The following is a 17,787-nucleotide window of genomic DNA, read 5'->3' on the forward strand; positions in this document are numbered from 1 at the left end:
CTCGCCTTACCAAGCAACACTAATAATTACTTGTTTTATGGATTGTACAAAGCAGAATTGCACTCAGGCAAACAGCCATCTCTGTCAGTAACAAACACCAAACTCAATAAACACACACACACACACACACACAGCTCCAGCGCCACACACTCAATCTCTGAGGAACTTCTCCAGCTTATCATTTAAACATCATATAATGTCACATATAAACCAAAAAATACAAAAAAATATCTTCAACTCAAACATTATTATTATGTAAAGGTCACGACAGCATGCCAGAGAACAGCAGGCTATTTGTGTCGCTCAAACTCTCCACGGGCGTCCGGTTTTTCTGTTGATTACCGCTTGTTTGCTGGTTTTCTTGACATTATGCAAATTTCTGTTCAAGCCGTTACATCCCATATCACTTATGTATTTGCATATGCTTCGTTTGGCACCAGGAGGCTCAAATCTGTCTTCAGCAATCAGTCAAAAGTCACTTTCGGAAGAAAAAAAACAATTATACTTGCAGAATTTGTGGCGTAACGAAAAAGAGAATGTGACAATTTAATAACTCAATTCAACTAATTAGAGAACTTTCTGGCCTTGAACACTTCATGACAACGGAGGTATATAATTAAAATGACTAAAATTGTCAATGCATGCATGAAAGATCTGGGAAAAAAACACAACTTTTTTAAGAAAATAAGCCTATGCTCAGCAAGGTACAGTAAAAATACTAATATTGTGAAATATAAAGTATAATTTATTATGTGATCAAAGCTGAATGTTCAGCATCATTACTCCAGTCTTCAGTGTCACATGATCCTTCAGAAATCACTATAATATGATGCTTTGATCATCAAGAAACATTTATGATTATTATTAATATTGAAAACAGTTGCGCTGCTTCATATTTCTGTGTAAATGCACTTTTTTTCAGGATCCTTTGATTAACAGAAAGTTCAAATGAAATGCATTTATTTAAAATAGGAAACTTTTGTTACATTATAAATGTATTTACTGTCACTTTTGATCAATTTAATGCATCTTCGATAAATAAAAGTTTTAATAAAAAAAAACGTTCATTACTTTCAATGAACTGAAATATAGTGCATCATATTTACTTTTATCATATTACATACTTTCATGGTGCTTTTATGTCATTTTTCTGGATCTTGATAGCCGCCGTCTATGGAAAAGTTCAGTTTGAAAATCTCCTTTTGTGTCCGACAGAATAAATAGTCATATGAGCTTGATGTGAGTTTACAGATATAATATACAGGTGAAACTCAAAAAATTTCAATATGGTGCAAAAGTTCATTTATTTCAATAATTCAACTTAAAACCTTTTCACAATATTAAAATGTTGAATTTGGGGTTTTCAGAAGCTGTAAGCCATAATCATCACAATTATAACAAATAAAGGCTTGAAATATCTCACTTTGCATGTAATGAGTCTATATAATATATTAGTTTCACCTTTTAAGTTGAATTATTGAAATAAATGAACTTTTGCACCATATTGAAATTTTTCGAGTTTCATCTGTATTGATCCTGCCAAATACATTGTAGTTTAATTCATAAAAATAAAATAAAAACCGCTTCTAACCAGGAGAAAGCCGAAGCCTTCAGCACCCTCTACTGGCCACATTGACCCCGGACGGGACTGTGGCATTATGACCCAGTTTAGGGGTGACCGTCACTGTAACACAATCCACCTCAGTCTAATCACACACACACACTCCTTCCTTATCTTTTCCCACAACTCCTCCTCTATCATATGCTGGAGGATTATTGAAATCAGAAACGGAATAACTTAATACTCCACAGGCAGTGTGTACACTATTTGCCAATGTGAATATTTAACATAGTTATGAGCTTTCTGGTCTTTTGTCCAGTCACTCAAACGCAGCCATTACAAGCAATGTCACGTACGTACACACACACACACACACACACACACACACACACACACACACACACACACACACACACACACACACACACACACACACACACACACACACACACACACACACACACACACACACACACACACACACACACACACACACACACACACACACACACACACACCTTCTCAGCTGTCAGTCAAGCTGAGAGATTCAGCCAGAAGAAAAGAAAGATCTTGTTATAATAACCCACATCCATAATTTATCTCACAAGTGTCATCACAGATGTGTATGATTGAGTATAGAGAAGCGCATACACACATCTGTACATCACACACTGTTGAAAGCCTCATCCATCTCTGTCAATCAATCATTTGCTGAATGGAGAACCGCGTGTCCACAACATCTGAGCATCTGAACGCAATAAAACACAAAAATAAATGTTGTGCAAGCTTTTATATATTAATTAATTGAATGTCAAAAATATAAAGCAGATATGTCATTACACAATTTATCTATTGTGCATAGAATAGTCACATATTACGTATATTTAAAATATATAATTTACAAATATTATAGAATATAACAGATTCTATATATAACTATTATATTAAATATTATAATTGTTTTACTTCACGTGAGATTATATACATATATATATGTGTGTGTTTAATAATAAAATGGTTTTATTTTTTATGTGACATTTATCTTTTAATAAATATATTACAAAATATAAACATATTACACACCCAAGTAGCCAGTCATACAAATAATTAATATGAAAACCTACATTTTTATAACAACATTATAATTTATCTGTCCGTGAGTTTTGATTCCCATATTGCAATATTTATTTACTTCAAAACAACAATAAACTGTCAGTTTAACCATAAAGGTCCCGATATACTTGAAGCGAGATTGAAGAGCGAGCTGGTGTGACGTCAGGCCAAAACTAAGTTAATTTGGTGTTCGTTTCGGCAGTTCGAACCAGCTTCCCAAAGTTAACTTTCCGGGAACAGTTTTCTCCCGCTAGATGAACACCTCTGAACTGCTATTGGTCCGTGGTGATGATGTCATATGTGGGTGTGGCTCTGATGCTCCGCCTTCTGTGAGGTGTAAATCTTCTCTGGTTCATTTCTATTGTTCAGTCAGACGCCCTCGAATAAAAACAAGAAGACACTGGAGAGCCGCTTTATAGTCAAAAATGAAGTTGTAAGTCTAACTGAACATGTATAATGTTTAATACTGTAAAGCGGCTTGCTTTTAAACAATCTATTTTGTATAGTGTTATATAAATAAACGTGACATGACTTTACTGGAGAGCTGAATTGCAGAGCGGGTGCAAACATCCACATCACTACGATCAGATGCTTTCTGAACTGCTGTTTTCTCATTTGTGTGTGTGTTTATTTTGTTGCCGAGAGGAAAGTGTGCAGTACATATTTTATTTACTATTTACTATTTTATTTATTCATAATTCACGGCTTCCGGCAGTGCGGGGTATTTTACCCTAAAGCGAAGAACAAAAAAACAACAACACTAACCTCACTGTGTGTATATCAGAATATTACAACACTAACCTCACTGTGTGTATATCAGAATATTACAACACTAACCTCACTGTGTGTATATCAGAATATTACAACACTAACCTCACTGTGTGTATATCAGAATATTACAACACTAACCTCACTGTGTGTATATCAGAATATTACAACACTAACCTCACTGTGTGTATATCAGAATATTACAACACTAACCTCACTGTGTGTATATCAGAATATTACAACACTAACCTCACTGTGTGTATATCAGAATATTACAACACTAACCTCACTGTGTGTATATCAGAATATTACAACAACACTAACCTCACTGTGTGTATATCAGAATATTACAACAACACTAACCTCACTGTGTGTAAATCAGAATATTATAGAAGAACAGAAGCGACATCATTCGAAGAGCCCTACTGTCATTGAACTGTCAAAATGTGTTTATATTTATATTAAGTTGTTATAATAAATAGGTTTACTTTTGGCAATCCTCCGTGTCCTTTTTGAAGTTGTCGTGGACTTTGAGCCGGGTCATGACACTAATATCTACCCTGTCACAAAGAAAATACACAAAACGTACCATTATTAATATTACTTGTATCAATTTATAGAGATGTCATACTGCACAGTTGACTTCTGAATGCTAATGACCTGGATGATAAAGTCATGCCGTTTTACCCTGTCATAAGAATACAAACATGTCCTGTTCATTTGTAGTAACTTGAGATAGCACAATGCAATTTATTAGCACAATCCTTCTCTGAGAGAACGCTGTGTCAGAAAATGTCTAAAATAAAACAGCATTCGGGTTTAAACTGCATTTCATAAGCTCTTTATTATGAGTCTCAGCCGGTAAAAATAAAATACCATCATATGTATAAACATACAATGAGCGCATTTAGTTCAGATCAAAGCATGTTCTCTCACAAAATATGTCATAAAAGCCATAGGGCCCTATCTTGCACCCAGCGCAATTGACTTTGTACAGCGACGCATGTATCATTCCTGTTCTGCACCCGCGCACAGCGGACTCTTCCCTCCACAGACGCACACCGGTAAATTAGGGAATGAACTTGCGCGGCGAAAAGAGGAGGTGTGTTCCGGCGCAAACGTTCCCTGGTGATATCTTGCAGTTTCAGAAAACAACTCCTCCACTGACCAGGAGAAACCCAGTCTAAAGACAGCGGCGTTATTCAGATGCTATTTTAGGGGCGCATGCTTGGCCATAATGTAGCGTGTGCACAACACACACACACTTTGCTTCTCTAATCTACACAGACGAAAAAAACAATTTTTATTTTTGCAAATCATACATTATTACAAGGAAACATATTAACACACGAGGGAAATCATTGTTGTGTCCTTGAAGATGTGAAAAAAAGGCATAAATCTAGATTACACATTTACCCAAATTATTATACGCCTGTTTAACCGAAGCTAATGTGTGTGTGTTTCTCCCATCATCCTCATAAAATGTCACTTCTCTGTGTTTTACGGCCCTGAAGAGAGCGTCGGTCTCCTCGGCTGTGAACCGCTCCTGGCGTGCGCCGGCAAACCCGCCGTTATAATAGCAATCCGCCGTGGAACAAGCGCGCCGGCTCTTAAAGGGAATGTGAGAGGACGCTCTGATTGGTTTATTTCACGTTGCGCCCAAACCACACCTATGAGTAATGAAGCGACTTCAGACACACACATTTTAGATTTGCGTCGGGCGCAAGAGTCGTTTATCCCGCCGGTATAATAGCAACAGCGCCGGGATCCGCACACAAAGTTACTTGCGTTTCGCGTTTGATACTTGCGTTTCAGAGCGTTACAATAGGGCCCATTATGTTGTTTTGTAACTTTGGGTTCAGTCTTAAAAATGACAGTGTGAACCAGAACTAAATTTATTATTTTCCTTTTTTGTCTAGATCAAAAGAATATATTTAGCTTGAAACATTAATCGAGATTAAGTAATAATCAATATGATTTATTAGCACAATCCTTGTCCGAGAGAACGCTGATAGAAATTTCCCCTTTCTACAATGAAGCAGCAGTGGGGTCCAAACCGCAGTCTTGATAACGCTGAGGCTCAGCTACCATAGAAACACACGTCACACACATGCATACATTCATACTGTTTATTCATCATGTGTCGCCCGTTGCAGTCTAAGCGTGTGTGTATTCATGAAATCACGCCACCAGCATATTCTCTGCATAATGCAGCATTCTGTTAACACAGAGGAGACTGACGAAAGTAAAGCGCACACGCTGCTTTCACCTCATCTCACCTTATCTGTGCTTATGTGATCAGGCATTGAGAACGAGAAACGTAACACACGCCATTATGAAGAGAAGCACACCGAGATCTGTATTCATTAGACCTGCGATCGTTCTGAAAGAACACGCTGCCCTTGGGGTCTTTGTTTCTGATTGTGTCTGCAGAGATGGTCACACTGACAAAACTACTTTAAATCATTGCTTTTCAATGAGGAAGATGACGCAATATGGCCAATCAGTCAATTTTTTATTATTATTATTTTGTGTCGAATTAAACTAAACTCTGATTGGTTTATAGCATGTTACGCCCAAAACAAACCCATTACTCATTAAGAGAATAGGGACAACCCTTTTAGACCATGCGCCGGGAGCGCAGACCATTTTTCCCGTCGCTAAACTAGCAAAAGTGGATTCGGACTCGGATAAGTGCACTTGCACCATACGCTTTAGACCATGTGCTTAGATCGCTAAAATAGGGCCCTCGGACTTAAAAAAATGTGAATGCTAAGCGAACCAGAACTGAATGTATTATTTTCCTTTGTGGTCCAGATCAAAAGAATATAATAAGCTTGAAACAACAATATACCATGAAGATACCACTAGACAGCAATAACACTAAACTACAAACAAACAAAAAAGGCCTGAAATAAACTACAACTACAAGTATACAGTACACACTAAAAATAAAAAAAGTAATATAAAAAACGAAATGAAAAATTCAAAACAATCAACTTGTGTCCAGTGATGCGGTTACTTCAATTACATGCAAATGAGCAATATACAATGCATCATGCACAGCACAAATGTATTTCCTCTGCATACAATGTTCATTTCTAACAGCCTGAAATTCCTCTTCACACAGAACAATACTGTGATGTTTTGTGTTCAGGTTTTCACAAGCGATGCCCAGTTCCACAGTCCAGCAAGAACCAATGAACCTCCAGCTGTCGGTGTGAATGTGACACAGGTTTTTATCTCTTGGCGAATTATCAAGTTGCGTCTGGTTAGCACTCTGCATGGGCGTCAGTTTGGTTTGAAATGTGCTGGGGACAGAGACGCATTCGGAAGTGCATTTTCAGAAGTGCTGGGTACAATGACGCATTATTATTTTTTTCTCTTTCGCGCAGGTCATGTTTTGAAAGACGATGTCCAGTAGCTTACTAATGTAAGCTCTCCAAGCTATGCTCTCCACAGAACATAAAACATTCATTTTATTTTTCATGTTCGCATTTACGAGGAAAAAACCATGTTACGTACGTGACAGTTCTCGGACTGCTTTAAAACTTCCTCAGAGACATCAAACAAAAAAGCACAAAGCCTTTCTTTAAAGTGAATTTCGTTTTGTATTAATTGTATCTTAATTATAATCAATGTTTCATCAACCAATTGCCTGGATTTAATAAGTAATAAGTAAAGCAGATAATAGATATCACGACACGGAGGCGCCGGCGCATGAACTGGAGCTCGTCTCATAAATGAACCGAAACTCAGCATAGCCAACTCGCCTCTCAGACCTGAGAAATATATCTATTATCTACAGAACGCTTGAATCATACTTTCAAACAGAACAATTAAAAACGAAAGAAAACTATGTAATCCGAATGAGATGTGCATTTCTCTCCGGCGCGTTCACGACTGCGAATATCGCAAGTCAGCATCGTCAACTTCATCTCTGCAGCCGACACAGAAAATACTTGTTTATTAATAAACAATTAAAATATCTCCACGCTATATTTGACATATTCATAATCATTACTTTTGCCGGTTGTTTGTGAAAGCTTTTAGATGCTTTATTGGCAGCGCCAGCCTTACATGTTACGTGAACGCGTCACCACCGCATCAGCACCGGAAACATGGAGAGATTTTTTTATTTTTTTTATCACAAAAAAAATCATGATACGAACCGAATCGTGGGTCTGGTGTATCGTTACAGCCCTACTAGCAACCCTAAAAATCTGGTGGGTACGCGTCCCCACCGAAATCGACGCCTATGGCTGTGTCACGTGTCATTGACCACAGTATAAACATCGCAAGTCAACACAAACTCACACACTCACGGACACAAACTCACACACTCACGTACACAAACTCACACACTCACGTACACAAAGCCCTGACCTTCAGCTATCTGAAAAACACTTCTAGAGCTGTTTGATGTCAAATCACAAGTGTTATTTCACAGGGATATGACTTTTATTTTCTAAGTGAAAACGTGTTTAGGGAAGGGCTTTGTGTTCCATATATCTATTATAGATATATATATATATACACACACACGCAACTGATAATATGTATCACCGTTGGGAATTCATCTCTCATCATCAGAAGCTTATGATAAGAATCAAAATACCTCAATAATTGCATGAGCTGATTACTCAAGATCTGATATCCCATGATCCTCCTGATGTAATTAAAATCAAATTATTAAAAACATCGTTTGCAGTGCAGGAATCTTCTACAAACAACCATCGACCTCGTTTGCAAATTCAATCAGTCATTTCAGTGGCAAGAATAAAGAAGTTCACAGTTCTGAATTTTCCTTCGAGTGCTAAAGCCTGTTCACTTTGGCATTAACTCAAATGTGTTCAACTCAACAGAAAAAGGATTACATTATTAAAATGCAAATATGAGGGGATCATTGTGCATCAGCAACTCAGAGTGACTTATCAAGTCCATGAGCAATGCCCTGATCAAAGCAAACAAGCTCATCTCTGATATTTCATGTAACCGACAATGAAAACCATTCACTGTGGGATTAACTACAAAAAATACTTCTGCAATAACCAGTTTTTTAGGGCATGTCTCGAAATTGATCAGATGGCTTACAAAACCAAATGTTTCTTTCATCACGGTAACTAGATTTATTCAGAAAACTGCAGACATTCAGCAGGACATTTTTTTGAAGAGATGTTCCTGAGGATGAATGAACTCAAGTTTGATCACGGTCGACGGTCAGTCTACTGAATACAAGTATAACTAAACCATTATTTTTACAGGGTTGATATGACATGCACTCAGTGTGCCTGTGGCCATATTTCTGTAAAATGATATTACATTGCTTCTTGCAACACTTTCAAAGTGAATTGTGCAGTGAGTGACGCTAAAAGCACGTTCAGTTTAATCTGAAGCAGATGAACGTGAATCTGGCAGTTTTATTACATCGGTTGTTGAAAGTATCGCGGCAGTTTGTAAATGAAATGTCCGGTGAGTGACGCTAAAAGGTTTGAAAATAGCGCAGCACTGACACTTAACCTGACCGATATAGTGTTAACAGAAGCAAAGAAGAGATAAAAACATATTTGCTGAAGCAACCATGTCGTTTTAGTCTTTGAGCTCTTTTATCGTGACTGGAGTTTCACAGACTCGTACCCGAGCGCTTCACATCACAAGAGTTTACTACAGCAGAAAACACACACATACTGTGTGTGATGCAAATGTCAAAATGTGTTAGTTTACAAATCATGCACTGTGGGAAAAGTGTTCATAACAGTGTTGTGCAAGGAACCTTTTTTAAAGGGGTGGTTGATTATGATTTCCCTTTTCTAACTGTAGTTAGTGTGTAATGTTGCTGTTTGATCATAAACAACATCTGCAAAGTTACAACGCTCAAAGATCAAAGCAAAGGGAGATATTTGCTTTTAAAGAAATATTTTTTTAAGGACTACAACAAACGGCTGGTAGAAACTACACGACATTCCTCACGGGTTAGTGACATCACCAACCCTAAAATTTACATAAACCCCGCCCCCTGAACACGATTTATAGATTATCAAGACAGAATATGCTAATCAATGACTAGAAGATAACTACACATAATCTACATAAATTCATCTACTAACCATTCAGTAATGTCCTGTTGCTTCAACATGTTGTCACTTCTTCTTGAGTCTCTCCATCATTGTCTGACATTGTGTGTGTGTGTGTGTGTGTGTGTGTGTGTGTGTCTGTGTGTGTGTGTGTGTGTGTGTGTGTGTGTGTGTGCGCTAAAAGGACACGCGCTCTTGTAGCTCCGCCCCCTGTGCCGGGAGCAGCAGCTCATTTGCATTTAAAGGGACAGACACAAAACGGTGCGTTTTTGCTCACACTCAAAAAGTGACAATTTTATCATGCGATATAAAAATATCTGTGGGGTATTTTGAGCTAAAACTTCACATACACACTCTGGGGACATCAGAGACGTATTTTACATCATGTGAAATGGGCATTATACCCCCCTTTTAAGCAATAATCTGCTCCTGTATTCATAATTGTGTGAAAAGGAATCAAAGTTATTGGTGCAGCTGGAAACGGCAGAGAACTGTATGTATAGGTACGGTTGGCAAAAATGCTTTCCATGTTAGTGTTAAATGTTGAAAGATACTAGAGTTTAGTTTGGGGCATTTAGCAGCATGTAAACTAGATATTAGCTGTGAAATGTCAAGCACACATTCAGAGAGGGGGAATTACAACACATCAATACACAAATAAGCAGGTGAAATTCCCAGTGGTCTCTCAGCAGCTCAAAAGATCTGCGATGCACTCCAGACTGGTTTTGTCTGCACATATTTTAACATAATGTGAACAACATGAAAGAGAATTAATAATTTAATTACTGTGCAGCATAATAAACAGTCTAAGCAAACATCTCTGGTATTTTGAGAATGGAAAAGAACAATCATGTCTTGGTTTATTTGCAGTAAACATGTTCAATAATATTCTGAATAATTGTTTACACTATGAAGCATTTAAAGCTACAATATGTATTTTTTTCGCCGCTAGGGGTCGCTAACCTCTTACAATAACAAAGGCGTAGGTTGATGACGCAGTGAATAACCGGAATTATGGAACTTGTCGTCATGCCGATGGATCTAATAATGTTTATGGATGAGTGAAAACATTGATGTTTTTATCATGACTGTGGTGTGAAGCAGGCTTGTGCACAATTCAGAATTGAATTGAGAATGACTCCTGAATTCTTGAATTTGAATTACAATTCGAATTTGAATTAAAGGAAGCAGAATTGCAATTCAATAAAAATTCTAAGAAATTAATATACATATTTTAAGTGAAGTGTTCAACAATTAAACTTTACAGTATATGTCAGATATGATTGCATTATGCACTTTGTGTTATTTGATTACTTTGAAATGAAAATAACATTGGAACACAAATAATTAAACAACATTGAAATTCAAGAATTTGATCATTATCTATATTTTAGAACAAGGGTTGAGGGGTTGAGGGGTGACTAGTTGTATTGCACCCGACCATACTCCACAGGGAGCCAGTGCAAAGAGGCCAGCACCGGAGAGATACTGGAATATATCTTGGTGCCAGTCAACAGTCTGGTCGCTGCATTCTGCACTAGCTGCAGACGTGAAAGCAACTTCTTATATATATATATTCGGGCTGTCCGTTAAACGCGTTATTAACGGTGTTAACGCAAACCCATTTTAACGGCGTCAATTTTTTTTATCGCGCGATTAACGCAGAGCAAACTTTATAGTTTTTTTCACATGCTTTTGCAACAACTAGTAACGTTATTAAAACTACAACACCACACCGGATCTAGCTAGACCAGACACAAAACAACAGGCACACACTTGTTTGGCTTGCGATGCGAACCGGCCAAAGAGTGGACGAGAAGCGCCGAGACGCGTCTAGGACAACTCGTATCGCACATCGGACGCGCACTTTCTCAGTTTATGGCCAACAATAAAAACGCCGAACGGCGGCGCCGGTGTGTGTACACTCAGAGAGAATTTTAAATACGAGGCGCTGCGCTTCTCGTCCGGTGTGCGACCCCCTTTAACGGCGAAATGGATGCCAATAGGATTCTGAATGGAAAGTTTACTTTTAAAAAGTTGCCAAATGGTTCAATTGACTAGACCAAAGTGATCTGTGTGTGTGGTGTCGTTGTGAACTGAGTTATCATCGCAGCACGTCCAGTCTAAATACCACTTGATGGTGAAGCACACACACACACACACAGCTGATGCGTTTCTACGCCCACTCGTCAATATCAGTAGCGTCACCTCGTCAGTATTTCTTTCAGCCTTTTATTGATGGACAGTGTTACATTGTGTGAGAGATTATTCGCTCCAAGTGAGAATGTCAGTGTGAAATTGAACACAGTATATCCAGTGTTGTTTTCAATAAAAAACATTTGCACAAAGCAAGCCGATCCACTTTTCCATGTTGATAAGAGCATTAAAATGAGAAAAAATAATGGAACAAAAAGAAATCAAGAGACATTTAGAATAGATAAAAATGTGCGATTAATCGCGAGTTAACTATGACATTAATGTGAATAATCACTATTAAATATTTTAATCGTTTGACAGCCCTAGTTTATATATATATATATATATATATATATATATGTGTGCCTATTGCTTTTCTTTGCCAAATGCTGTATCCATTTGCCAAGATATCTCACCTTGAGGCAATCACGATGACACTGTTTGTTTACAGTCTGTTTACTTAAGGCCTGCTGTTAGTGCAATATGAAAACTGTACATGTGGTGAAGGCAGCCAAGTTACGATCGGCTCAGCACGAGCGGCTCATCATCATATCTCCATCCCGAACGCCGCTGAAAACGAGAGATATTGCCCGTCTACTCAGGCCTGTTGTGTTTCTGGGCAAATCCTCCTCCTGATGACCTCCAGCTCAAATACCATCTCACACAACAAGAGCAGTCTCAGGGGGAATCTCTCAAAAAACACAATAAGAGAATAAACAGCAAATATCGCCAGCACTTTATAAACAGCGATGCGGGAGAGTAAGACGTGCAAACACACGCGCCGCCACAACAAACATGATATTTTCCCATCGAGCAAATAGAGAAGGTATTTGATTTTTCCAATTACATAAATAATCCAACAGTCGTATTTTCATTTTCTGTCATTATTTTATGACTCCGGCTGTTTCCGGCTGCTAAGCCTTTAGGATTTCAGCCGTGTGTAAACACACTCTGTGCCGGCCACAGGTTTACTGTCCGCTTCCCTTGAGTTTTTAACAGCTTCAATATTCAATAACAGCCGCTTTAATTCTGAAAGACTCCGTAAGGATTAATTAATTAAAAAATGTAGGTATTAAGCCAATAAAGCTACGAGAAAAATAACTAATGTAGTATTTAACACAGGGGTGTCCTGACTTATGCACACTCTATTTTACATTATTCATTCACAAAGAAAATTGGTGTCCTTAAAGGTTGGAGTTTTCCTCACTTTTTAAATTAAGGCATTAAGATCAATTTCCAAAAGATGATTTTTATTCCTCTTTTTAGGCAACTTTAGCTGGGGTGTCTAAACTTAAGCATAGCACTGTATATATACTAGTGTGTGTGTGTGTGTGTGTGTGTGTGTGTGTGTGTGTGTGTGTGTGTGTGTGTGTGTGTGTGTGTGTGTGTGTGTGTGTGTGTGTGTGTGTGTGTGTGTGTGTTTATATTTCATATAAATATTAATAAATGTATACATTCAATAAATAAATAATTAATTTTAAATTATTATAATAATAATAATAATAGCTGTCCAGTCACATTTATTTAAATCTTGAATGACAAATGGATAAAGCTTTTGGCAAGTTTATATATACGTATATAAATAGTGCTTTATCCATTTGTCATTCAAGATTTTTTTAACTGAAACCTTTTGTCTAAAACTCAGGATGGCCAAATGTTGCTTTTATTCCGAATATAAGATTTAATATGAAATGAAATGACAGAAAGGCATCGAGCGCAGTGTGTGTCGGTTCTCCTCCAGCACTGCACAGTTTCACACTGAAGTCAGTGATCAGAAGAAATGTGCCGTGCTGAGAGAGAGAGAGAGAGAGAGAGAGAGAGAGAGAGAGAGAGAGAGAGAGAGAGAGAGAGAGAGAGAGAGAGAGAGAGAGAGAGAGAGAGAGAGACAGAGAGAGAGAGAGAGAGAGAGAGAGAGAGAGAGAGAGCGCACAACAGCACCGACACACACCGGCCACACCTGCCTCACACACACACACCAGCACAATGTGTGCGGGGTAAGAAATGGCAAACGGACATCTTCACTTACACACCACACACCTCTCTCGACTTCTGGACATGATGATGTGCACTGAGATGGCTGGAAAGGAAAATCACCCAAAAAAAGGAAAACACAATAATAAGCAGTTTTATGATCATATGAAGCCTCTATACAAAATTCATTATTAAAGGAACACTCCGACTTTTTGGGACTTTAGCCCATTCACCTTATCCCCCAGAGTTAGATAAGTCCATACACACCTTTTTCATCTCCGTGCGTGCTATAAGTCTGTTTGACGCACCCACCGCTAGCCTAGCTTAGCACAGAGACTGGATGTAAATGGTTGCAGCTAGCATACTAATCCAAATAAGTGACAAAATAACGCAAACATTTTCCTATTTACATGTTGTGATTTGTATAGTCACAGAGTGTACAAAAAACAAAGTCATATGAGACACAGACATATTTTAACCATATAAATACTGGGAACTATATTCTCTGAAGGCGAAGCACTGCTGCTTGGGCGGAGTGATAACCGCAGCACCTGAGACGCGCTCTGAACGAACTCTGCTCCTCACCACGGCGCGTCTCAGGTGCTGCGGTTATTACTCCGCCCAAGCAGCAGTGCTTCGCCTTCAGAGAATATAGTTCCCAGTATTTATATGGTTAAAATATGTCTGTGTCTCATATGACTTTGTTTTTTGTACACTCTGTGACTATACAAATCACAACATGTAAATAGGAAAATGTTTGCGTTATTTTGTCACTTATTTGGATTAGTATGCTAGCTGCAACCATTCACATCCAGTCTTTGTGCTAAGCTAGGCTAGCGGTGGGTGCGTCAAACAGACTTATAGCACGCACGGAGATGAAAAAGGTGTGTATGGACTTATCTAACTCTGGGGGATAAGGTGAATGGGCTAAAGTCCCAAAAAGTCGGAGTGTTCCTTTAAAGGTATTCCTAATGGACTCAAAATGTGTTTTAAATAACTCTAGCCACAGTTATAATACATTATATTGATTTCCTATTGTTCAGTAAACAGTTTAATATATTACATAATATATAGAAACAATTGACCAACATTAACTTCCTACATTATATTATGTATTATCTTGAACCCTCTGGTCTTCGGGCAATTTAGATCTATTATTTTTTTTTTTTTTACTATTTTACTTCATTGAAATCGTAAGAAACTTTTGTGGCACTTACTATAAACGCGAAGAAAAAAAAAGAAAACTGTGGACAAAAAGTTAAATTGTCTTAACATTTGAGATCTTGGTCAAAAATGGCCGTTGGAAAAATGAAAAATCTAAAATATAGAGCCATTTTTTTTAATGCACAATCAACAAATCAGCAATGATAAAGTAGTCATTGATAATGTCTAAATATATATATCAAAAACCTTTATTTCTTTTGGACTGAAGAAAGAAAGACATGGACATCTTGGATGACATCGGGGTGAGTAAATTATCAGCAAAGGTTTTTTTAAAAGTGAACTAATCCTTTAAAGGTGTCAAATGAACTGGTTAAGTAACATTTTTACATTTATTAACAAATATATGTATGATGAGACATTATGAATACCTTAATGCATTGCATATACAGGCTTCACGGAAACTGATTTCTTCCGGTTTGCAGATCAATCATCAAGAGAAACAGATTTGAGAATAGCGGCGCATGAGCAGAAGAGAGAAGTGTGAGGAAACACCGACCCGTTCTCTGACCGTGTGCAAACACACTGTATTCCCGAAGCGGCGGGTGAATTTACAGGCAGTGTTAAGCAACAGATGATGAAGAAACATGCAGACTCTCTCGGCTCCTGTAAGCCTGTAATGTGCTGTGAGATGTAATGGCGCTGGTCAGATATAATAACCTCCTGTATCACTCTTCATTTCATGCTGATAACCAACCGCAGTCACGACAGCACACCTGAGATTCCCAGTCCAGCCGAGCTCTCTGAACTCCAGAGCCTCTGTACTCACGGTTATCAGCTGAGGAGACTTCAGGACCTCAGACTTCAGATTTATACATGAAAGCTGAATAAATAATCTCTCCATTGATGTGTGGTTTGTTAGGATAGGACAATATTTGGCCGAGACACAACTATTGAAAATCTGGAATCTGAGGAGCAAAAAAATCTAAACATTGAGAAAATCTCCTTTAAAGTTGTGCATTTATGTCCACGATTGTGCTGCATTCACTCACAAAAATATATTTTTAATATATTTATGGTTGGAAATTTACTAAATATCTTCATGGAACATGATCTTAATATCCTCATGATTTTTGGCATAAAAGAAAAATGGATAATTTTGACCCATACAATGTATAGTTGCTATTGCCACAGATATACCCGTGCGGCTCCAGACTGGGTTTGTGATCCAGGGTCACAAATATTAAATCAGCAGATTGGTTTTATATTCATTTTCTGTGAGTTTGCAAATACCTTGCTATCAAAATTTGTGACGCATATAAATAATGTAAAAAAAAAAAAATTTCTAGCAATGAATATCATAATCATCAAAGTACACCAGACAAATCAATAAAAGCAATTTGCAAACTAAGATGACACTCAGTAGAAGCCAATTTGGAATTAATGTTATTATTGGAGAAAATTGAAGATTAAACATTATATCATAAATAAATAAATACTTTAATTTAATTTATTTACTTATACATTTAATAGATTATAAATAAATAAAATATATTTTTTTTGCATTTTTTTATTTTATACATAAATTATATAAATAAAAAATACATTCATTTTATTTATTAACTTGTTCACTTATTTAATTAATTAAATTATGAAATAAAACAATGCATTATGCTCATATATCATATATAACTCATATATAAATAATTTAACTTTTATTTATTTATTTAAACAAAAACAAATTCTAGTACCGCTTTTATGATAATAAATAAATAAATACATAAATAAATAAATAAATAATACATAAAAAATTAATTTACTTGTTCACTAACTGAACACCTTTAATAATATACATTATTTAAATAAAAACATTTATTTTAGTATTGTTTTGATGTTTGATCATAGTTACTTAAATACATTATGTACTTTTATTTATTTATTTATTTAATAAAGAAATTAAGTAGTTTATTCTGGTATTGCTTTTATGATAGATTTTTGTTTTGTTTTAATACATAAATTAAAAAATAAATGCATTCACACAGGATTTTTTTTTTTTTTTTACTGTGGGTAATAATTACTGATATTCACAAAAGCCCAGTATGAGTAATTTAAATCCTGTGTGAAAAATGGTTTATTGCAGTAGCTGAATACAATCATGAAATTATAAGTAATAACACCATTAACTAGAGCAAAAATGTGATAATTACACCAAACTGACAATCCATTTAGTCAATTTACCCATTTCCTTAAATAAGCTTTATATTACACATATATAAATGATTGATGTATGGACGTGTGCAGATGTTGATGATGTCATAAAGCGCCCGCAGCCGGTTTATCAGCGGCACATTACACTCGTTCAGCATGTAATACTTTCACACTCGTTTAGCTCTGATAATTACACTGTGTGGATTCTGCCTCGGGAATTACAGCTTTTAACAATGTTCTCTAGATACAGAGAGTTAATAAAAATACATTTATGAGTCATTTGAACTACATTTCTCTGACATCAAAGTGAAAAAGCTATTATGCTTAATGGGTGAAGAAGAATAGTCATTTCAGTTTCTGCATGATGGAGTATTCAGAAGTCCGATATTATGGAATAATTCCACCTGATATGCCAAATATGGGAGCAAAAATGTAGTATCCCTTTAGTGAATTCTTCTGAATTATTGTAATGATTTAAACAATAAAATCAGCCCTGAAAAAAAAAAACGAATTTATTTTTTCCTTACTTTTTTTGGCACGTTTTATTCCATTCATTTTAATATATATATATACACACGTGAAACTCGAAAAAAATTTAATATGGTGCAAAAGTTCATTTATTTCAGTAATTCAACTTAAAAGGTGAAACTAATATATTATCTAGACTCATTACATGCAAAGTGAGATATTTCAAGCCTTTATTTGTTATAATTTTGATGATTATGGCTTACAGCT

General features: G+C 36.6%; 1 protein-coding gene across 4 annotated transcripts in view; it reads right to left on the bottom strand.

The window, feature by feature from the left end:
• The window catches only part of slc39a11 (solute carrier family 39, member 11), a 159,187-nt gene that overhangs the window by 53,864 nt on the left and 87,536 nt on the right, over window positions 1–17,787 (bottom strand). The window lies entirely within an intron of this gene.

This window comes from Phoxinus phoxinus (genome assembly GCF_949152265.1).
Source record: "Phoxinus phoxinus genome assembly, chromosome: 21".
Classification (NCBI taxonomy): domain Eukaryota; kingdom Metazoa; phylum Chordata; class Actinopteri; order Cypriniformes; family Leuciscidae; genus Phoxinus; species Phoxinus phoxinus.